Raw genomic sequence first — 25391 nt, 5'->3', positions numbered from 1 at the left:
TACGCGATCAACGCGAGGACTCGCATCAAAAGGACGGCGCAACCAGATCCATCTATGGACCATGCAAGCGCTCTCTAGCATATGATGCAACACAACAAACATCCAAACAACACGGTACACCCAGATACAGGGGTGCCGCACACCCCCTATGTTTCACCGATGAGGTGCTGGACCATGAATTTCCAGAGGGATTCAAACCCGTAAACATAGAGGCATACGACAGAACAACAGACCCCGAAGTCTGGATTGAGGACTATATCCTCCATATCCATATGGCTCGAGGAGATGATCTCCACGCCATCAAATATTTACCCCTCAAGCTCAAAGGGCCAGCTCGGCACTGGCTTAAAAGCCTCCCCGAAAGCTCCATTGGAAGCTGGGAAGAGCTCGAAGACGCTTTTCGGGCAAATTTTCAAGGGACTTATGTCCGATCTCCGGACGCGGACGATTTGAGTCATATAACTCAACAGCCCGGAGAGTCAGCCTAAAAGCTTTGGAACAGGTTTCTTACTAAAAAGAACCAAATAGTCGACTGTCCGGACGCCGAAGCCTTAGCAGCTTTTAAGCATAGCGTCCGTGACGAATGGCTCGCCAGACACCTCGGCCAAGAAAAGCCGAGAACAATGGCAGCATTAACAAGCCTCATGACCCGCTTTTGCATGGGTGAGGATAGCTGGCTAGCCAGATGCAGCACCAGCGACCCCAGTACATCCAAAGTTAGAGATGGAAACGGGAAATCACGGCGCAACAACAATAACAAACGTCGGAATAAAGAAGACAACACGAAGAGCACGGCAGTAAATGCCGGATTCAAAAGCTCTCGGCCAAGTCAGCAAAAGCCGCCCTCTAAAGGCGCCAGAGATGAACTGTCCAGCCTCAACAAAATTTTGGACCAAATATGTCAGATCCATAGCACCCCTGGTAAACTCGCTAATCATACCCACATAGAATGTTGGATCTTCAAGCAGTCCGGCAAGCTCAACGCCATACACAAGGGGGAGGATACACCAAGCGAAGACGAGGATGAGCCTCCCAAGCAAGACACTGGGGAACAAAAGAAGTTTCCACCAGAAGTCAAAACAGTCAACGTGTTACACGTGATCAAGGGGAGAAACAAAGTGGCACTCCCAGAAAAATATGCCCAAGGTCCTATCACCGCGGAGTCCTGCCACTGGTCGTCTCAACCGATCACTTTCGACCATCGTGATTACTCAGCAAGTATCCGGCGTGCAGGATGGGCTGCCCTGGTATTAGACCCAATAATTGACGGATACCACTTTACACGAGTCCTGATGGACGGTGGCAGCAGTTTAAACCTGATATACCGGGATACAATCCGCAAAATGGGGATAGACCCAACGAAAATTTGCCACAGCAATACTACCCTTAAAGGAGTAACGCCGGGCCCAGGGGCTCATTGCACGGGCTCCCTGCTACTAGAGGTTATATTCGGCTTCCCTGATAACTTCCATAGCAAAAATTTGACATTCCACATTGCTCCATTCCAAAGTGGCTATCAAGCACTACTTGGACGCGAAGCTTTCGCTCGCTTTAATGCAATACCGCATTACGCTTCCCTTACGCTTAAGATGCCCGGTCCACGCGGCATCATTACAGTGAATGGAAATATTAAGAGATCCCTGCGCACCGAAGAGAGTGCGACTGCCTTGGCTGCCGCACACTAAAAACGGCCTCACCAGCTAAAGTATTTGATAGGTCGTCAAGACCACGGACACGGTTAGACGAGTCCGGCATAGCTATATGAAATTCGTACAGGTTTGATGGCCACACCCCTATCACAAACACAAGGGGCTCAACACATGCAGACAAGTGGCAATTTTTCCTCATCTTGAATTTACATGGTTTCTTTAAAACCTACCTTTTTGCACGACAACTTTTCACCTAAGTTCCTCTCTTTTACAGATGACCACCGTGCTACACCCGTCCAGGATACGGCACAACGGAGACACGGGCGCAGAAGTGCAGCAGGGATCCGTCCCAAGGATTCTTTTTAGATTAAGACCCTGCGTCAACCTTTTTTACTGTCTCTTGTTGATACACATCCCTTGGATTCTCAGTACAATTGAGAAGGATGCTAGCATCTTGGCATGTGGCCACGTTAGAATAATGCACGTACCTGGACACCAGGGGCTTCTTACAAAGGGCACTATTTAGTCCTGGTTTATACCATAAAGACCGAATACCTTAGGGAGTGTTCGACGTCGCGAGTTTGGCCTTATATGCATTAGCTCCGAATCATGTCTTTGGTCAAATGTTGGGTTTTCCCGGCTCCTATGTTTTGGTACCTTACGTTCTGCTCTATCGGTTAAGGTAGCACTAGGAGAACTACTGCGAATGTGCCCCGGGTCATCCGGACGAGCACCTCAGTAGAGAAAGCCGAAAACTGATTGTCATGATATAGCGTGAGACTGGTCAACCACTCGATGACCTATCGGAATGTTAGAATTCCTTCGCCTTAACGAAGGGCCGTTTCCCGGCCAGGCATGTACGCACCTCGAATCCGGGAGAGTGCGGAGCCAGCAGGGGCTATATAGTAGCCCCACCGTCAAACTCCTATGGCTAAGTGAAAGTGTTAAAGCATTATAGTCCGGTTGCCTCGTTCGCTGCGCTATCACCTCCTTAATAGGACCAAGACATTGGGTTAAGTGTGAACATGCGTCTTCTGCGAACACCTCCACATTATATGCATGGGGGCTGAAGCCGACGACTACAATCTTTCAGGTTATACACATGTATACATAAACGGCCGCACAGGAGGCACCATATTACTTTCAGGCAAAAGTATAAACACAGCCTTAATAAATTTCATAAAAACATTGTGTTTACAATGGGAATACATGTCACTCAAACATAATATTCTTCGAGCACTGGGCCTCTATCAAACGAGCACCCTCGAGAACCTCTTCAAAATAGTGCTCGGCAGCTACTCGGCCTATGGCCGAACCTTGCGCTGCAACAGTGGTAGCATCCATCTCCGCCCAGTATGCCTTGACACGGGCAAAAGCCATCCGCGTATCTTCTATACACGCCGACCTATTCATCGCATTGATGCGTGGCACCGCACCAAGGAACTGCTACACTAAGCTAAAATAGTTGTTCGGCTTCGGCTTCTCCGGCCACAAATGATCTATGACGAACCTCATGGCAAGTCCGGACAACCTATTAAGTTCGGCCCATTCGGCTAGCTGATCAGTCAAGGGAAGCGGACGCTCTGGAACATTAAACTGCGACCAGAACAGCTTGTCCACTTCACGATCTGTCTGATCTCGGAAGTATTCGACCGCATCGACAGCGCTTGCCGCCAAGTCAATATATGCGTCTGCCGAACTCCACAGCCGAACCAGAGGGGCATACCACAGATCCCCGAATTTCCTTTGCAGCAGAAAGGGCTTCCCAGCCACAATATCCCGAGCTTCACGCAGCTCCTCCTTCTTCACCCTCATAGCAGAGCGAGTGTCTTTGGTCACCATTGTGGCCTTTTCAAGGTCCGCTGCCTTCACTCGGTTCTATTTTTCAAGGAACTGGCAATGGTCGGCAGTGTCTTTTAATTCAACGGCCATCTTGGACATCTTCTCTTTGCTTTCGCAATGCGCGGCCTTCTCGGCTCTTAACTCTTCGATTGCCTTCAAAGCAGCCGCATTACTGACTCTTGCTTGTTCCTTGGCTCGGGCAAGTTCCGCCCGAAGGGTCTCCACGGTGGCAGCTCCGTCTGCAGTCACAACATATTAAAGATACTGGCATCATGCCGCTCTTATTATGTGACATTCACCAGGAAAACATTACTTACCCTGTGACTCGTCAAGCCGCTTGTTAACAAGCTCGATGTCGGCGTCTGCCGCATCTAGTTGCCGCTTTAGTTCGGCAAACTCATGAGTCCGGCTAGCCACCGGAGCTCCCACTACCTGCACATTAAAGCGGTATGGTTATTGCCTGGGACTACGATCCTCTGTTTGCCGCCGTCCTCGGCGACAACCAGAGTCTCGGGGGCTACTATCTACACAGGGCACACCTAAAAATGTGCGGTACCATCACAAATGTACATCATTTTACGTACCTCAAAGCCCGTCAGTAGACTCACAAAGGCATCATGCAACCCGCTTTCGGCGGATGAAATCCTTTCAATCACCGTACCCATCAATGTACGGTGTTCTTCTGAGATGGCTGCTCACTCCAACAGCTCCCTTAGTACATTCGACCGCATACCAGACGGTGCCGGACTCTTTTGTTTACTCTCTTCAAGAGCCGGGCGCTGAGGACTTCGGGTGACTATAGGATTATCTTCTGGCCTCACCGGATCCAGGGAGGCCCTCCGTGACGACACTTTGAGGTCGCCCGCTTCTTGAGCGGAGGAGTCGGGGGGAGGCGTTTCGCTCTCCATCATCTCCAGAAGAAGATCCCCCGAAGACGAGCTCTGCTGAGAAGGGCTAAGGTCCGAACTGCAAGATAAAGGCTTCGGTTATTTTCCTCAGAGGTAAGGTAGTATATCTCCACTATTAAAGTACTTTCTGATTACTTACAGCTCATTGGAGGGCTGATCCTCACGCGGACTTTGTGCGGCAAAAGCACCCTCCAAGGCAGGACCCTCTAGTGGAGACTTCTTCTCCTGTTTGGAAGCCTCGGTTTCCGGATCCTCAGAGGCAGTCCTCTTCCTTCCCCGAAGCGAGAGAAGGTCGGATTCTTCTCCTTGGTTATCCTCCTTCACGGAGGTTCTCATTCCCTCGGTTGGAATTGGTAGCGATGGGGGCCCGCTTTCGACCTCATTATTCCCCCCTTTATCTTCCTTTGAGGGCTCCGGGCAAGGAGCTAGCTCGAGCATCTTTTCCAGTACCGGATTCTCCAAACCCTCAGGAAGGGGGGCCGAACACCGAATCATCTTCGCCTTTGTTAGCCAGTCCTGGTCAAAGAGCGATTTCTCAGAATGACGTCATGGTAAATAAAAGACGGTGTGTTCGGCTAAAGGATTACTTACTTGGTCGGCGGTACGGTTGCTGCTCAGGCCCACGTCCTCAGTAGTATCCGGACACTCTATTTGGGGTCCGAAGAATGATTTGTACATCTCCTCGTGCGTCAGGCCCAGGAAATTCTGAATAGTACGCGGCCCTTCTGGGTTGAACTCCCACATGCGGAGGGGCCGGCGTTTGCAAGGCTGGACTCGACGAACCAGCATGACTTGCGCCACCATAACCAGACTGAAATCTCCTTCGAAGAGATCGCGAATGCGGCTCTGCAGTATAGGCATGTCCTTGGCTGGACCCCAGCTCAGTCCTCTGCTAATCCATGACATCAGTTGTGGTGGAGGGCCCGAGCGGAAAGCAGAGGCAGCCACCCACTTGGCACTTCTAGGAGCTGTGATGTACAACCACTCCTGTTGCCATAATCCGGATACCTCTGGAAAGGAACCTTTGGGCCACGGAGCTCCTGCTATCTTGCTTATTAATGCGCCTCTGCACGCTGCATACTGCCCCTCAACCATCTTCGGCTTCACGTCAAAGGTCTTGAGCCACAGGCCGAAGTGAGGGGTAATGCGGAGGAAGGCCTCACACACGACAATGAATGTCGAGATGTGGAGAAAGGAGTCTGGGGCTAGATCGTGGAAATCTAGCCCGTAATAGAACATCAAACCCCTAACAAAGGGATCCAGGGTGAGGCCTAGACCTCAGAGGAAGTGGGAGATGAACACAACGTCTTTGTTGGGTTCAGGAGTAGGGACGACCTGCCCTCAGGCAGGCAGCCGATGCGAAACCTCGGCGGTCAGGTATCTGGCCTCCCTCAACTTCTTGATGTCTTCTTCCGTAACGGAGGAGGGCATCCATCGGCCTTGAAGGCTAGATCCGGACATGATTGAAGGTCCGGAGCACCTGACCTGGGCTTTGGGTGTTAGAACTCGAGGCGGGGGAAGGATTCGATTGAGCACGGGAGGGAAAAAAGTAAAAGCCTTGTCCCTTTACAAAGAGGGTGAATATCAAGCGTCCTCTCCGTAGCCGTTTGGGACTTGCCTATAATCTAGGAGTCCTAGACACGGTTGGGTTACCCACACCCATACTGATGAGAATCCCATGATAAAGGAGACACGATCTCTGCTTTGACAAGATGTGTCAAAAAACTGCCTCGCATTATGTGCGGGGCTAGTTAAAGGAAACGGTTCGAATAATCACCGGGCCGTAATGTCGTGCTGCCAAAACAAGTCAGCAAATTAGATTTGTGGAAATATTATTCTCTCTACGGTGGTATGTGGAACTTACTTTGCAGGGTCGGACACAATACTTATGTTCAAATTCTTCCGTGGTATATTCGGAGGAGGAACCCGCCTTGCAATGCCGAAGACAATACTGTGCACCAGACTCATCGTCATTGAAAGCCTGGTTCAGGGGCTACTGTGGGAGTCCTGGATTAGGGGGTCTTCGGACAGCCGGACTATCTCCATTGGCCGGACTGTTAGACTATGAAGATACAAGATTGAAGACTTCGTCTCGTGTCTGGATGGGACTCTACTTGGCGTGGAAGGCAAGCTAGGCAGTACGGATATGGATATCTCCTCTTTTGTAACCGACCTTGTGTAACCCTAACCCTCTCCGGTGTCTATATAAACCGGAGGGTTTTAGTCCGTAGGACACAACAAATACAACATACAATCATACCATAGGCTAGCTTCTAGGGTTTAGCCTCTCTGATCTCGTGGTAGATCTACTCTTGTACTACCCATATCATCAATATTAATCAAGCAGGATGTAGGGTTTTACCTCCATCAAGAGGGCCCGAACCTGGGTAAAACATTGTGTCCCCTGCCTCCTGTTACCATCCGCCTTAGACGCACAGTTCGGGACCCCCTACCCGAGATCCGCCGGTTTTGACACCGACACGACAAAGAGCCTAAGCTTGGGGATGCCCATCGCACCCCCAAGATAATCTAAGGACACCTAAAAGCCAAAGCTTGGGGATGCCCCGGAAGGCATCCCCTCTTTCGTCTACTTCTATCGGTAACTTTACTTGGAGCTATATTTTTCTTCACCGCATGATATGTGTTTTGCTTGGAGCGTCTTTTATGATTTGAGTCTTTGCTTGTTAGTCTACCACAATCATCCTTGTTGTACACACCTTTTGAGAGAGCCATACATAATTTGGAATTTGATAGAGTACTCTATGTGCTTCACTTATATCTTTTGAGCTCTATAGTTTTACTCTAGTGCTTCACTTATATCTTTTGAGTTTTATAGATTTTCTCTAGTGCTTCACTTATATCTTTTAGAGCATGGTGGTGGATTTGTTTTATAGAAACTATTAATCTCTCATGCTTCACTTAGATTATTTTGAGAGTCTTAATAGCATGGTAATTTGCTTAATAATAATATGCTTGGTATTCAAGATTTGTAAAACTTTCTTTTGAGTGCGTTGAATACTAAGAAAAAAATCGATGCTTGATAATTGTTTTGAGATATGAGGATGGTGGTATTAGAGTCATGCTAGTTGAGTAGTTGTAAATTTGAGAAATGCTTGTGTTAAAGTTTGTGATTCCCGTAACATGCACGTATGGTGAACCGTTATGTGATGAAGTCGGAGCATGATTTATTTATTGATTGTCTTCCTTATGAGTGGCGGCCGGGGACGAGCGATGGTCTTTTCCTACCAATCTATCCCCCTAGGAGCATGCGCGTAATACTTTGCTTTGATAACTTCTAGATTTTTGCAATAAGTATATGAGTTCTTTTTTACTAATGTTGAGTCCATGGATTATACGCACTTTCCTTCCTTCCACCATTGCTAGACTCTCTAATACCGCGCACTTTTCGCCGGTATCATACACCCATCAAATACCTTCCTCAAAACAGCCAACATACCTACCTATCATGGCAGTTCCATAGCCATTCCAAGATATATTGCCATGCAACTTTCCACCGTTCCGTTCATTATGACATGCTCCATCATTGTCATATTTCTAGCATGATCATGTAGTTGACATCATATTTGTGGCAAAGCCACCGTTCATAATTCTTTCATACATGCACTCTTGATTCATTGCATATCCCGGTACACCGCCGGAGGCATTCATATAGAGTCATATTTTGTTCTAAGTATTGAGTTGTAATTGTTGAGTTGTAAGAAAAATAAAAAGTGTGATGATCATCATTTTTAGAGCATTGTCCCAAGTGAGGAAAGGATGATGGAGACTATGATTCCCCCACAAGTCGGGATGAGACTCCGGAAGAAAAAAAAGAGGCCATAAAAAAAGAGAAGGCCCAAACAAAAAAAGAGAGAAAAAGAGAGAAGGGACCATGCTACTATCCTTTGCCACACTTGTGCTTCAAAGTAGCACCATAATCTTCATGATATAGAGTCTCTCATTCCGTCACTTTCATATACTAGTGGGAATTTTTCATTATAGAACTTGGCTTGTATATTCCAATGATGGGCTTCCTCAAAATGCCCTAGCTCTTCGTGAGCAAGCGATTTGGATGCACACCCACTTAGTTTCTTTTGTTGAACTTTCATATATTTATAGCTCTAGTGCATCCGTTGCATGGCAATCCCTACTCACTCACATTGATATCTATTGATGGGCATCTCCATAGCTCGTTGATACGCCTAGTTGATGTGAGACTATCTTCCCCTCTTTTTGTCTTCTCCACAACCACCATTCTATTCCACATATAGTGCTATATCCATGGCTCACGCTCATGTATTGCGTGAAGATCAAAAAAGTTTTGAAAATGTCAAAAGTATGAAACAATTGCTTGGCTTGTCATCGGGGTTGTGCATGATTTAAATACTTTGTGTGGTGAAGATAGAGCATAGCCAGACTATATGATTTTGTAGGGATAGCTTTCTTTGGCCATGTTATTTTAAGAAGACATAATTGCTTTGTTAGTATGCTTGAAGTATTATTATTTTTATGTCAACATGAACTTTTGTCTTGAATCTTTTGAATCTGAATATTCATACCACAATTAAGAAGATTTACATTGAAATTATGCCAAGTAGCACTTCGCATCAAAAATTCTGTTTTTATCATTTACCTACTCGAGGACGAGCAGGAATTAAGCTTGGGGATGCTTGATACGTCTCCAACGTATCTATAATTTTTGATTGCTCCATGTTATATTACCTACTGTTTGGACTATATTGGGCTTTATTTTCCACTTTTATATTATTTTTGGGACTAACCTATTAACCGGAGGCCCGGCCCAGAATTGCTGTTTTTTGCATATTTCAATGTTTCGGAGAAACAGAATATCAAATGGAGTCCAAACGGAATGAAACCTTCGGGAACGTGATTTTCTCATTAGATAAGACCCAGGAGACTTGGACCCTCCGTCAAGAAAGCCACGAGGCAATCACGAGGGTGGAGGGCGCCCCCCCCTACTAGGGCGCGCCCCCTACCTCGTGGGCCCCTCGAAGCTCCACCGACGTACTCCTTCCTCCTATATATACCTACGTACCCCCAAACAATCAGATACGGAGCCAAAAACCTAATTCCACCGCCGCAACTTTCTATATCCATGAGATCCCATCTTGGGGCCTGTTCCGGCGCTCCGCTGGAGGGGGCATCGATCACGGAGGGCTTCTACATCATCATCCAAGCCCCTCCGATGAAGTGTGAGTAGTTTACTTCAGACCTACGGGTCCATAGTTAGTAGCTAGATGGCTTCTTCTCTCTTTTTGGATCTCAATACAATGTTCTCCCCCTCTCTCGTGGAGATCTATTCGATGTAATCTTCTTTTTGCGGTGTGTTTGTTGAGATCGATGAATTGTGGGTTTATGATCCAGTCTATTTATGAATAATATTTGAATCTTCTCTGAATTCTTTTATGTATGATTGGTTATCTTTGCAAGTCTCTTCGAATTATCAGTTTGGTTTGGCCTACTAGATTGGTTTTTCTTGCCATGGGAGAAGTGCTTAGCTTTGGGTTCGATCTTGAGGTGTCCTTCCCAGTGACAGATGGGGCGGCAAGGCACGTATTGTATTGTTGCCATCGAGGATAACAAGATGGGGTTTTTATCATATTGCATGAAACTATCCCTCTACATCATGTCATCTTGCTTAAGGCGTTACTCTGTTTTTAAATTAATACTCTAGATGCATGCTGGATAGCGGTCGATGAGTGGAGTAATAGTAGTAGATGCAGGCAGGAGTCGGTCTACTTGTCTCGGACGTGATGCCTATATACATGATCATACCTAGATATTCTCATAACTATGCTCAATTCTGTCAATTGCTCAACAGTAATTTGTTCACCCACCGTAGAATACTTATGCTCTTGAGAGAAGCCACTAGTGAAACCTATGGCCCCCGGGTCTCTTTCTCATCATATCAATCTCCATCACTTTATTATTGCTTTGCTTTTTTACTTTGCCTTTTAATTTTCACTTTGCATCTCTATACCAAAAATACCAAAAATATTATTTATCATCTCTATCAGATCTCACTTTCGTAAGTGACCGTGAAGGGATTGACAACCCCTAAGCGTGTTGGTTGCATTGAGCTATTGTTTTTGTGTAGGTATGAGGGACTCGCGCGTAGCCTCCTACTGGATTGATACCTTGGTTCTCAAAAACTGAGGGAAATACTTACGCTACTTTGCTGCATCATCCTCTCCTCTTCGGGGAAATCCAATGCAGTGCTCAAGAGGTAGCACCCGCCCCAGTTGTCGCCTGCTGGGGATTCGCCGCCTTCTGGGGCTCGCCGACAGGTAGGGCCCTCCGCCTGCGGGCCGTACCGACTGGCCATCGTGGGAGCGTAGCTCCCTATGTAGTAGGTGATGTCACGGGCATTGTGGCTACAGTACCCCGTCGGGTGAGGGGCGTCCGCTGGGTACGCCCGTACTGTAGTCGCGCTCAGCCCTAGATTCGGGGGTGGAAGGTCGCACTGTAGCCACGCCCCGTCCTGTCGTAGTTATATGGGTGCAAACTTTGAGGGCACGAGGGGCCGCCTGCTAGGAGCCGGCCTCCTCATAGTTGCCTTCTAGTGTCCTGTCACCTTCTAGCAGCCGGCCTCCTAGACCAGCCGGCCCAAGAAGCCGGCTGTTCATCCAGGAGGTGTGAGGGGCGCAGCTAGCCCGATGTCTTCAAATACCATAGGGAGCCGATGAGGCTACCTGTGGTCATTTACTCCAACACGGTGCATTGGAGGCAACCTAGGCTCCACGATGACGTCCTCAAGAGGAAGATGACGCGTCAAGTTGCCGCCGTCGAGACCGAGGGAAAGATTAAGAGTTTTCATCCAAAACCCTGGCTTGGCAAGAGGGACCACGGCGGCGCCCCCAAGGGGGAAGTGGCACCCACGGGCCTCACGGCCGCTGGTGTTGGAGCACAAGACTTTTTCCTGGAGCCTCTCACCCATGCCACACTGAGGAACTCCAAGCACCTGCCCACATTGAGGCCTTGTTCGGTTGCACCCCTCCACAAGAGGATTGGAGGGATTGGGGGGTTGACTTGTAGGGGATTAAATCCTCTTCAATCCCTGGCAAACCCTTTCAAATCCCTCTCAACCGAACGCAGCTTGAGGGAGGACATGCCGCCACCAAGTAAGACCTCCATAGCACGATCAGGGAATCGCCACTACCATGGAACCACCGACACCAGGATCACCCCGTGCAACATCCTTTGCCGCCTGCACAACCAAAAGATGTTGCCGCCCCCGCCAAGATGCCTGTTGAAGAGCCAATCTGACGGACCACTACTCGAGGCCGCCGCCCCAGCATCCAGGTTCCCCACCTCACTCCCGTACACCTACTCCAAAACCCAAGCACTGCACTCACCGACGGCGAGATGAAAAGCCCCCTCCTTTCCAGTCTGACGGCACACCATGGCCAACAGTGCTCCCACGCTAGTGCCACAACCACTTGTGGCGGCATCCAGCGAACTCAAATTGGTCAATCGAGACTAGATCCGACTGGGAGCAACCCTCCACATCTGCCTCCACCATGCCACGATGAGCACGGGGTTCCACCCCGACGGTACTAATAAACCACAAGTATAGGGGATCACAACTGTTTTCGAGGGTAGAGTATTCAACCCCAATTTATAAATTCGACACAAGGGGAGCCAAAGAATATTTGAAGGTATTAGCAGCTGAGTTGTCAATTCAACCACACCTGGAGATTAATTATCTACAGCAAAGTGATCAGTAGCAAAGTAGTATGATAGTTTTGATAATAGTAACAGCAACAACGGTAACGGTAACGTAACAGTGATATCAGTAATTTGTAGAAAGTGTAACAGTGATGATAGCAGTAGTAACTTAGCAAGAACAATATAGGATAAATTCGTGGGCATTGGATCGGTGACTTGTTGGATGATATTCATCATGAAACAGTTATAACCTAGGGCGATACGTCACTAGCTCCAATTCGTCAATATAATGTAGGCATGTATTCCGTAAGTAGTCATACGTGCTTATGGAAAGAACTTGTATGACATATTTTGTCCTACCCTCCTGTGGCAGTGGGGTCCATATTGGAAACTAAGGGATATTAAGGCCTCCTTTTAATAGAGAACCGGAACAAAGCATTAACACATAGTGAATACATGAACTCCTCAAACTACGGTCATCACCGGGAGAAGTCCTGGTTTCTGTCACTCCAAGGTTGCCAGATCATAACACGTAGTAGGTGACTATAACTTGCAAGATCGGATCTAGAACATGGATATAATGGTGATAACATAAACGGTTCAGATCTGAAATCATGTCACCAAGGCCCAAACTGACAAGCATTAAGCATGGCAAAGTCATAGCAACATCAATCTTAGAACATAGTGGATACTAGGGATCAAGCCCTAGCAAAACTAACTCGATTACATGATGAATCTCATCCAACTCCTCACCGACTAGCGAACCTACAAAGGAATTACTCACTCCCAGTGGGGAGCATCATGGAATTGGCGATTGAGAAGGGTTGGTGATGACGAAGAACGAAGATCCCCCTCTCTGGAGCCCCAAATGGACTCCAGATCTGGCCTCCCGATGAAGAACAAGAGGTGATGGCGGCTCCATCTCGTGGATCGCAATAATTCTTTTTCCCTATTTTTTTCTGGAAAAATAGGATTTTATAGCGTCGGTTTCAGGGTCTGCGGGGCCACTAGGTGGGGACAACCCACCTGAGCGTGCCAGGAGAGAGGGGCGCGCCCTGGTGGGTTGTGCCCACCCAGGTGCCCCTCTCCAGTAGGTCTTGGGTCTAGAAATTCTTATTTATTGTATAAAAATTCCTCGCAAAGTTTCGTTCCATTCCGAGAACTTTTATTTCTGCACAAAAACAACAGCATGGTAGTTCTGCTGAAAACAGCGTCAGTCCGGGGTTAGTTTCATTCAAATCATCCAAATTAGAGTCTAAAATAAGAGGAAAAGCATTAGGAAAATTAGATACATTGGCGACATATCAGGTACCCCAACAATCAAACGATGAAGGAGGCAGCGGCCGCAGGTCCCACAATCATGGCCACGACCTCCAAGGCAGATGCGCCCCCGCAAGGGCACGGAACCAAGACGATGCACCACCGAGCCCCATGGCCTGGTGTGGACATAGCCGGCACCACCGGCCGCCGGAAGGCCGGATCTGGAGCCCGACCAGTAAGGCCACACAGGAGCTCGAGGGAGATAGAGTCAGGGATGACATGAGAAGAGGAGCCGCACCGCCGCCCTGCAACTTTCGCAGAGCCACCGTCCAGCCACGTTGGCACCATAGCGAGACGCCCTTGCCAAAGCGCGGCACCTGCGCCGCTGCAGACCGGTCGAGTAGGAGAAGGATCCCACAAAAATCCAGGTTGTGACAAGTGTCACACATGCAATGCTCCACTTGTCACCACCAGATAAGGCGAGAGTTACCTTTGCAAGGGGTACACTTTAATTAGTGATTTCGCAAAATAAAACATATCTTTTTTAGACAACATAAAACAAAAAAAATTAGTCTAAACACACTCCATGTTATTGATCATTATAAACAAAGTCATGGGATACAACTTTTTTCGAGAGTACGCCAAAGGCGTACCATATTTGTATAGAAGGGAGAAGAAATAATTACAAGAATCCTATAATTGATGCGAACATCAATCCCCAGAGCACCTACACCTTACAATGCACATTACATCAAATTCTCATAAATCTATCTAGGCCTCCTACACCCACACGAGGTCGTTTCCATTCTAAAATCTCCTCTAGGATCCATCTGCCTAGCTCTCCTGGCGCTTTGTGTTGCTCCGGTCGGTTGAACGCTCTCGTTTCTTTGCTTCCAAAGTGACCGAGCCACTCCAATGACGAGTGAGTGGAATCCTCTCATGTCTTTGCCATGAAAACCTCTCCTCGCGCTTAGCTACCACTCTGCGAATGTGTCATTTCTGCTTGGGGTCATGACATTGAGTTGCAATGTGTTGAAACACGTGTGCCAGACCTCCCGCGCATAGACACATTGCACCAGTATGTGCTCGGCGTTTTCCTCGTCCTGCATACAAGTGTAGCACGCCGAGGGCACCTCCTACAAACCATGTCGCACCCTCCTATCTGAGGTCCACAGATCTGTGTTGCACCGCTAGCCATGTGAAGATTTTACACTTGAGCGAGGCCCAACTTCGCCAAATCCTGATGGCCGTGGGGGATCATGTCCCCCCGGAAAAGTTGGGTGTAAGTGGACTTCGCGGAGTACTCACCAGAGCGATCGTGTGGCCAAGTGAATATATGCTCTGCCTGCTCATCTCTCGGCATCGTACCGATCGCGTGCCTAAGGTGCATCACCTGTAGTAACACTCCAAACATGAGTTGGGGCTACAGCTCATGTACCCAACATTCTTTGCTCAGAGCCTAGGCGACCGTCTCACATTCCATCTCTTGGTATCCACTCCTTGTAGCAGCGAAGGCGCAATGTCCTGAATAGTACTGTGTCCCCTTTACCAACAGTTATCTTCACCAGACTATCGAACACTTGTCGGACATCATCATCCACCAACATCTGAAGGTCTTGCCCAGGCCAATGCGAGTTCATACGCCTGAGCCATTCCCATCTCACTCTGACGGGTAGAGCTTGTACGCTCAAATTCTTCACTCTGAGTCCACCATAAGTAAGCAGTCTGCAAATCGAGCTCCATGCCACTAAACATTGGCCACACGTGGTGTCTAGAGTACCAAAGAGCCACACTTTGCGTCCTAAAGAAAATCCTAGAGTGTGTTTAGCAAGACTATGCACCTCGACAACATAAAACAATTATTTTAGGGGAACAACATAAAACAAGAGACCTCCTCGTCAGCGCCTTAGGCGCCGCTTCCCTTCTCTGGCGCTCGTAGCAGCCTCGCACAGGCCGGCCTAGCTAGCGCGCTCGCTCTTTCCCTTCGGTTCGACGGAGGTGCGTCATTCGTCCCTTTTGTTTTTTTCGTGTTCGTCCCGTCGTTCACAAATCTGAAAAACATTGATTGTAAAAATTACGAATTTGAAAAAGTTCATCAATCATGAAAAACGTTCATCCATTTTGAAACACATTTCACAAAAATGAAAAAGTTCATCAATTATGAAAGTTCATCGAGTTTGAAAAAAGTTCATCGAATTTCAATAAAAGTTCATGAAATTTGAAAAAAAACCACCAAAACTTGAAAAAAAAGTTCATTCAATTTGAAAAAATTCATCGAATTTCAATAAAAGTTCATGGAATTTGAAAAAAGTTCATCAAATTTGAAAAAAAGTTCATAAATATTGAAAAAAGTTCATGAAATTTGTAAAACATCCATCAAAATTTGAAAAAAGTTCATCAGATTTGAAAAATGTTCACCGAGTTTAAAAACAGTTCATTGAATTTGAAAAAGCTCATCAAAAATTGAAAAACATTCATCAATTTTGCAGAAAAAAATCATAAAAAAGAAATTTTCTCGAATTAGAAAAAAAACAGAAAAAAGGAAAAAAGAAAGGAGAAAGAAGAAAAAAAGGCAAAACATGTATGTAACCACAAGACTAGAAATGGTTTGATGGTTGTCACGTCTTATACTAGCGAGGTTGTCGCGGGATCAAATCCCACGTCTCGCAAAAAATGGGGCAAGGTGGCCCGTTATGATGGAAGGCCCTAGTTATATATGTGGTCGGAAGGGACCTCCTATATGACGCATCCTGCGTCAAACAGAAGGTCGACGCACACTGGCGACGCACGACTGGGCCGGCCCATCAACGCGAATGTCACTTATGTTACCTGTATCGCGTGCGAACTAAAAAAACCCAGCTGCGCTGCTCTGTGCGATTGCTAGACAATTCATAGGCTTTTTCCCTCTCGTTAGGGTTCTCCTGCTCTCGTAGGCGCCGCCGCCGCCATTGAGTACCTACCTTGTTCCCTCTCGCTGATATGCCCACGAGGCGTGTTAGGGGCCTCTGGTTCCTGGCGCCCCTCTCCTGGGAGGCGGCTCGGTGTAGGGTTCCACTGGTTCTTGAAAGCCTGGCATTTCTCTTTCGCGGGCTAGGGTTTGGCAGTATGGCGGCGCAGATGGGTCAGGGATCGGCGGCGGCCGGTACCTCTTCATCTGAGTCAGAGATAGAGAAGATGATGGCAGAGCTAGGGCTGCGCGAGGCTGACATGGACGATGTCGTGGTCGACGAGGGTGCTATACCCAGGGATGCGGCCAGGTGGATGGCTGTGTCTAGGGTTCACATTGATAAACCCTATAGTCAAGGCTGGTTTTTTTGAAACATGAGAGCTGCTTGGGATCTTGCGCAAGAAGTGAATTTCAAGCCGATAGAGCCGAACTTGTATACACTTCAGTTTCGCTACTTTGGCGATTGGGAAAGAGTGATGCAAGAGGGGCCATGGAACTTCAGAGGTCATGCGGTGATCATTACTCCCTATGATGGGGTAACCGGGATTCCGAGACTGATCGGATATTTGGATCCAGATACATGATGTCCCTACGTTATATGCACATCCGGTGCCTTCTTTAGTGGCCAAAGTGGGTGAGGTCTTGTTCACTAAACATGTTTCGCATGACTTCACGGGGAATTTTTACCGTGTATGGGTTAAGATCAATGTGCATAAGCCGCTGAAGAATGTTGTGTCGTTGGTGAGAGATTCCAAAAGGCAGATAATTTACAGGGTTAAATACGAACGGCTGCCGGATTGGTGTGCAGTCTGTGGGCATTTGGGCCATACTTTTAAGGAACACGGGGATAGTGTAACACCCACGATGCGGCTATATCTCCCATGTGTCGAGGCATGACTTAGAGGCATAACCGCATTGTGGTTTTGTTGCAAGAGGGGTAATATTCACACAATCCCATGTACTGAATAAGAAAGGGATAAAGAGTTGGCTTACAATCGCCACTTCACATAAATAACAAGTTAAATATACATCATCCAGAGTACAATCAAGGTCCGACTACGGAACCAAAATAAAAGAAGACAACCCCAAATGCTAGATCCCTGATCGTTCCAACTAAGCACCACTACTGATCAACCAGAAAAGACACAAAACAACGATCAAGATCTTCATAGAGCTCCCACTTGAGCTGGGGTGCGTCAACTGCACTGGTATCATCGGCACCTGCAACTGTTTGGAAGTATCCATGAGTCACGAGGACTCAGCAATCTCACACCCATGAGATCAAGACTATTTAAGCTTATGGGTAGGATAGGGTAATGAGGTGGAGCTGCAGCAAGCGCTAAGCAAATATGGTGGCTAACATACGCAAATAAGAGCAAGAAGAGAGCAACGCAACGGTCAAGAAGCTAGAAGTGATCAAGAAGTGATCCTGAAACTACTTACGTTCATACATAACCCAAACCGTGTTCACTTCCCGGACTCCGCCGAAAAGAGACCATCACGTCTACACACGCGGTTGATGCATTTTAATTAAGTTTTTCAGAGTTCAGTGGAGCAATCACACCGAAAGTGAAGCAACTTGGGAAAGAGAGGATTTTCTTCGGACAGAACATCCATACTTATTTAAGGATCAGCTGAAATCTCGGGGACGAGATTTTTCCTAAGGGGGTAGGTGTTGTGACACTCCAAAATTTTTATTCGGTTTTCAGCAAAAACTTTGTTGGTTTTTGAAAAAAGAGGCCATTTAAAATTTTTCCAGAAAACCTTCCTCTTAAAAACTTCTTTGGCAAGGATTTTATTTTTGTATCTTCTTCAAACTATGGTGTTTGATCATTTAAAACTCTTTATCTGATGGTTCCCTTCTCAAAGTATATTTTTGGAAATTATTCTTTTTATTATAAAAAGAACTCTGTGAAATTTTGAGGTTTTCTTATCCTGAAAACCACCCATGGTTTTACCATGTCTCCTATACTAAATCTTCTCAAAATCCCTCCCTCCACCTTTGAACAATCTAAATTCTCTGTCTCAACAAGTCCAAACAAGTTTTGGATCTTATTTCAATTATTTTTATCTCTCAAATCATTTCTGCCAATTATTTTGAGCCTGAGTGATTTTCAAAGCAAGTACCTCATTGCCTTTGAGTTTTTATCCCAAACCAACTCCCCCGGATAGTCCTTAGTACTCACAACCTAGAACCATCTTGATCCACTCTTCTTCTTTTCAAAAATTTCAAATTTTACTCACTGCAAGTTTGGACCAGATTTGACAAATTTGGTGAAATTCATATCTACACTTCTCCAAAAATTCCACCAAAATTCAGGCAGCCTCCTGGTGCAATGAGAGGCCACCCCACCAAGTTTCAGCTCAAGGAAAAATCCCTAGATGCCTATATCATTCTGTCGAACACCTTGCATGCACTGTTCTGTCCATCTTCAGTTAAGTTCAGAATTCAGTGTCGTTTTTCCTTCGTCAGACTTCGGTCACGCGGCCACAGTGCGCCCTGGCGCGTTGCACGCAGCCTCTTCCCCTTGGCCAGCACCCCGCACGAACGCTTGGCCGATTCCTGGCGTCGGTGGCGACGAGCCTCGCCGGCGTTGGAAGCTTCTGCGGTGGCTGCGCCACCCGTGGCGGCCAGCGAGGGCCCGAGCCCGCTCGCCACGCCACCCGGCGCCGCCCAACGCCCCCTGGCTCTCCGCGTGTCCCTGCCATGCCAGCGCACGCCCGTGGCACCGTCGCCGTGGCCCGGCAAGCACAGAACGTGCTCCCTGCCGCCGACGGAACCGCGCCGCCCCGTTCCGTCGAGCTCGCCCAAAGCACCCAATCCAAGCTCGTTTAGCACCAAAACGGAACCGGTGGAACTCCAAGTTGACGTCCAACTCCCTAAACCTCCCCGACCAAGCTCTGCGCCGCCGTAACCTTCGCCGGAGAACTCCGTTCACGGCCACCGCCTCGGATCGCCTATAAAAAGGACCCCGAGCTCGCTCACGAGCACACACCTTCACTGCACCTCTCCAGGACCCTGCAAAGCCACCAGGAGGACCTCGAGGAGGTCTCCTCCCCCAACTCCGGCCGCCCCGATCCGCCTCGGCCACCAGCTCGATTCGCTCCGGTGAGGCCGTCCCCGGCGGCCAAATCTCGTCTATAGCCTCCTCTAGCACCCAGTGAGCTAACCCCAGCGTCAATTTGGCCTTCGCAGCTCTCTCCGACGAGGCCCTCGACCACCCGAACCGCCGTCCGCCGGAGCAAGGCTCGCCGTCGACATGGTACTCGCCGGCGACCACCACCACCACCAACCGACGCGGAATGGCGCCCTGAACACGGAGGTACTCTTCGATCCCCCTGCCTCGCCGTGCATCGCCGCCGGCGACCACCGCGGCTCTCGGGCACCGTCGAGCTCTGCCGCCTCTTTTAAATATTCAAACCTGACGGGCGGGACCCGCCTGTCAGCCTCTCTGGCCTTTCTAAGCAAACCGTTTTCTGAAAACGTCTTCTGCCAAATGCGTTTTCCCGCTGGGCCGGCGCATTCTTATTCGAATCGTTTTCTGTTTTTATAAGTTAGCCCCTGGAAGTTTTCTGTTTCATTACAGATGGATCCTTGGGTTAAAACCCTTATAACTTTTTAACAGAAAGGAATTTTTGAGTGATTCTTCTTCTGTCCTCTTCAAATTTTTGTCTAGTTTTTTATCATATTTATTTGGAAAATATTTGGAATAATTTTTGTGCACCTCACGGTATTCACGATAGCGCGTATATTTTCTTTATGCCATAGATACCGAAGGAGGTGACGGGACCGCGAACTTCACCGAGCTAGGCTCCGACTACTCTGAACCAGGCAAGCATGTTTGAACTTTCGATATGATGATTGTTTTGGCATGTTTGCATTAAGTAGTTTCATGGCATGTTGATGAGCATACCGACGAATGTCATGTTACATGCAACGATGAGGCAAGTGAGTTTCGAAAATCCATAAAGTGGATGGATGTGAGTATGCATGGCCATGTGTTGGCATGAGGATGGGTAAGATGGCAGTGTTGTAGCATGCCAGTCTTATGCCAGACTAGATGACCTCAGTGACAACCCGTATCAGTCCAGTTCCTTCCATTCTTCCTTCCCTGTACTACCACATGTTTTCCGCAAGGAATATGGCTTAGTAAGTTGTAAACCGCTTTCCTGGTACACACCAAAAAGGAGAGGCTATGATGATGGTTCCATGGCCCTGGATTAAAGCCAGTCATTCGGTCAGGGGGCATGGGTGTTTCCGGTTGGGACCGAGAGGGGGGCACCCCTTAGAGCGCGCGTATATAAATTTGATCCCATGCTATTCGAGATTGTGATCTCCCCGTCTCAAAAGTTTTTCTTGGACGATGTCTAGGGTGATTCCTAGTATCGAGAGGTAGGATGGGTGTGTACTGGTTAGCTGTGTTTTCTTCCGAAATACCGTAAACGGAACTAGTCCTTCATGACTACGGAAATCCGTTGGCTGTGGGAAAATTTTTGTACAAACTCTGCAGAGTCATACATTCCTTTGAATCATCTATTCCATGTCCAAGTTCGGTATTATCTTATCCTGACAAATGTCAGTTTTGATGATAGAGACTCCGGTGAATCACATGAGTGCTAAGTCCGGTTAAATGATTATTCCTGTGGATGGTCTAACCTGTTTATTTTCATGAATTGAATGTTTATTATGAGTATTATTTACTTGTGAATAAAAGCCCTTTCTGTGATGTCGCTCAGACGTCCGACTGTGGTATTGTTATTATTTACTTTCAATAAAAGCCCTTTCTGTGATGTCGCTCAGACGTCCGACTGTGGCATTGTTATATTTACTTTCAATGAAAGCCCTTTCTGCGATGTTGCTCAGACGTCCGACTGTGGCATTTCTTTTAAAGCCCTTTAGGTGGCATCGCTCAGACGCCCGACTGTGGCATTTCTTTTAAAAGCCCTTTATGTGGCGTCGCTCAGACGCCCGACTGTGGCATTTCTTTTAAAGCCCTTTATGTGGCGTCGCTCAGACGCCCGACTGTGGCATTTCTTTTAAAGCCCTTTATGTGGTGTCGCCTAGACGCTCGACTGCGGCGTGCTTTATTTATTTACCTTCCTATCGAGGTGTCGCTTCAGACACCCGATTGGGTTTACAGTTATTTTGTTGGGTTTTCGAGCGGACTACCACCGACCCCCTTTTTACCTGTCTTGATTTTATGAATTAATTTGCCATTGTTAAAATTAATCATGACGCATCCATGCATGCATTTGTTATATCTTACGTCCGAACTGTCTTGCGAGTACTTTCAAAGTACTCACCTGGCTTGTTGATTTGGCCAGATGCTGACGAAGGCGATCTCATGGATGAAGATTTTGATAGCGAGTCCGACGCCTAGAGGAATCCCAGTCAGTCTCATGCGACCCTGGATTTGGTCACTGTATTCTATCCGCTTCCGCTACCAAATAAATTCATCGAGCCTCACCTCGACGCTCGATGAGATGCCAGTTTTAGAGTCTTGTATCTCACTCCCCGCTGTGTTTTTCCGCCACCACCCCATCCTCGAGTCAGTAGTATGCCTCCACACCACTGTGTCATGTCCGCCATTATGTATAATTATTGGCGTGCTTGTAATAATTTGGTTGAGCAACCGTAGCTCGACCCTGTAATATATTTTATGCTACTGGCTTATTGTATCAAGAATTTGTCTACCGGTAAGGAGGATTTTTTTCTCATACTGGACTCAAAAGATTGGTTTCTCAATAAACATTTTTATTGGAAAACTGGTCGTGACAAGCTTGGTATCAGAGCCAGGCTGACTGTAGGAAGCCACTAGGTGCGATCGCTAATCGGTTATTAGCATAATAGAGCTAATTCATTTTTTTTGCAAATGTAGTCATTTTCTGATAGTCAGCATAAATTTATGATCTGACCATTCAGAATTTTTGCCTACTTTTGTAGATGGCCGACAACAGCTGCGAGTCTCAGACCTTCGCCAACGTGCCCGATGGGTTCGTCAAGCTTCTCTCCTTCATCGTTCAGGTCGCGATGGGGCCATCTGTGCGCCCAGTCCTCACACTCTGCCAGCACCGAGTCAACGACAATCTGACCATGCACCAGGCCGCGGTGCAGTTCAAGGGAGGGCGTGGTGAGTTACGCCGCTTCCGGTTCTTGGGAAGAGCCATGCCTACGGAGAGGCATGCTATGCAGATGGCAGCCCGCGAGGCGATAGCTCGTCTCAGGGATGTCCTCCCCGTGATGAAGACTCGTCGTTACCGTTATCTTCCATGCCATGTGCCTTACACCTGTCACTACGCATTCTCCTGCCCCAGAGGAGAACGAGACGAGGCTTTTGAGATGCTTATTGAGTATCTCCGGGCCCTAGAGGCAGCCTTCGACAACCTGGTGGATGACTTCGTGGCTCCCCGCATGGACTCAGTCCATGGTTGTGCCGCCAACAGGAGGGAGCTCCTACCCACCGCAACGCCACTGACTTTGGTCTCGTCCTCAGCATCTTATGCACCTACTCGTCGCCTGCCTTCTACCGAAGAGTTCAACCAAGTCATTGCGCCCACTCCAGCGTGCACTGCACCACCCTGCGCGCCCACCCCTGTTCGTGTTGTTCCGCCCCTGGCACCCGCTCCATCTACTCGGCGCAACACTACACGTATGGAGCCTATTAGCAAGGAGGAAGTCGAGTCCCCAGCCTCACTACGCCTCACCCTCGGCAGGGCAAAGGAGATCGTCAACATCTCCGCCTGAGTACGCTTAGCCATGCAATGTACCGCTTTGTACGATATGTTTATATGTACATAGGTTGTGAGAAGTAGCCTGTTTGCGCATCATGTAGGATCTGGAGGAGTGCACTAGCTTAAATAACATGTCAGGATTATGTACGCATATCCTGAGTGATGTATTGTATAATTACCGCCCGCGTGTAAGATATGTAATGAGCAGTCCTTCTCCGCGCGCAAATCGTTTTGTTTTTCTTAAGTAAGCTTGGTTATTTAATTTATTTGCCAGCTTTGTGCATTATTGGAATTGTTTTTGCGACCCTTTTCGCTTTTCTTATGGGTTTTACAAAATATATCCCCAGAGTGAGAAATGTCTCGTCCTTGGACTCGCTCCATGCCAACTCCACCAGAGGAAAATTATGATACACAACCCAGCAACAAGTTCACACAGGGACAGTCAAGCCAACAGGGCAGTGAATCAGCACTTTCACAAATGTGTCGCCTTTATGAGCAGAGTCAGCAGCAACATCGGGAAATGATGAACCAAGTCATCAACATGGGAAATCACCATGGACAATATCAGCAGCATTCCAAGTTATCTGAGCTACAGAAGACACGTCCCCAAACATTTTCTCATACTGACAAGCCTCTTGAAGCCGAGGATTGGCTTCAAGATATGGAGAGAAAATTAATTATTGCGAAATGTTCAGATCTCGAGAAAGTACTATATGCTCCGCACTATCTCACAGGAGCAGCTGCATCATGGTGGGAGAATTTTCTGCACATGCACCCCAACGAAAATGATATAACCTGGGATGATTTCAAGGAAGGTTTCCGTGGTGCACACATTCCTAAGAGTATTATGAAAATCAAGAAGAGAGAGTTCGATGACCTCAAACAAAGGAACATGACAGTGTCAGAATACAATGGTCAATTTACTCTATTGTCTCGCTACGCCAATGAAGAACGTATGACTGAAAGCAAGAAGATGGAGAAATTCCTTGACGGTCTGGCGCCCGCGCTTAAATGCCAACTGGTCGTGCACACTTTTCCAGATTTTAAGACACTAGTGGACAAAGCCATTACTCTGGAAAATGAGAGACATAGCTTGGAGGATTTCCGCAAGCGAAAAAGAGACCAGACTACTCTTGCGCGCAACCACCGAAGCAAGACAGATTTTCAGAAAGGTGGGACACACAAACCTACGACAAACGTCTCACGCCCAACCAAGAATTTCCATGCAAGGGACAAGGAGTTCACGTATCGCCCAGGCGTTACTTGCTACGCTTGTGGAGAAGAAGGGAACTATGCCAAACAGTGCCCCAAGCCAAGGAACTCGACCCCGAAGCCAAACAACGATGGAAATAATTCAACGCCCAAGCGCAATAATTTCAACCCCAACAACAACCACAGGAAGGGTCATCTAAACCACGTGACCAGAGAAGAAGCACAAAACGCTCCGGATATCGTACTCGGTACGTTTCCTGTCAACACAATACCTGCAATGGTTTTGTTTGATTCTGGAGCTTCTCACTCATTCATTTCGAAAAGTTTTGCTTTGCAAAATAATTTTTCGATGTTTCCTCTAGAAAAATCCATGATCATCAAGTCCCCTGGGATTCAGCAAGTTACTCAGAGTTACTGTCAGAATGTGGTTATTGAGTTTGAAGGATTGAAATTTCACGCCAATCTTATTGTGTTGGACAATAAAGGACTGGATGTCATCCTAGGGATGGACTGGTTAACCACCAACAAAGGTTTTATTGACTGTTTCAACCAGACCGTAATTCTCACACACCACCACGGGAAGACAATAAAAGTATCAGCCAAAGAAAGAAAAATACCCCGGCAGCCGAGGTTGAATAAGGTGGACGTTTCTGAGCTAAACAAGGTTCCAGTAGTATGTGAATTTCCAGACGTATTTCCCGAAGAACTACCAGGCATGCCACCAGACCGAGAGATAGAATTCAGCGTTGAGCTAGCCCCAGGAACCACCCCCATATACAAGAAACCATACAGAATGGCACCATCCGAGTTGATTGAGTTGAAGAAACAAATAAAGGAATTACTGGACAAGGGATACATTCGAGCCAGCTCCTCACCTTGGGGATCACCAATTTTATTTGCCAAAAAGAAGGATGGAACACTGAGATTGTGCATAGACTACCGAGCACTTAACATGGTCAGAGTCAAGAACAAATACCCGATGCCACAGATAAATGATTTATTTGATCAGCTCGCTCAGGCCAAGGTATTCTCAAAGATTGACTTAAGGTCAGGATACCATCAATTAAAAGTGCGAACAGAAGATATCCCCAAAACAGCCTTCACCTCCAGATATGGTCTATATGAGTTCACAGTTATGCCTTTTGGATTAAC

The sequence above is a fragment of the Triticum urartu genome, chromosome 7, assembly GCF_003073215.2.
Source record: "Triticum urartu cultivar G1812 chromosome 7, Tu2.1, whole genome shotgun sequence".
Taxonomy (NCBI): domain Eukaryota; kingdom Viridiplantae; phylum Streptophyta; class Magnoliopsida; order Poales; family Poaceae; genus Triticum; species Triticum urartu.
Note: the sequence above shows the minus strand (reverse complement) of the source record.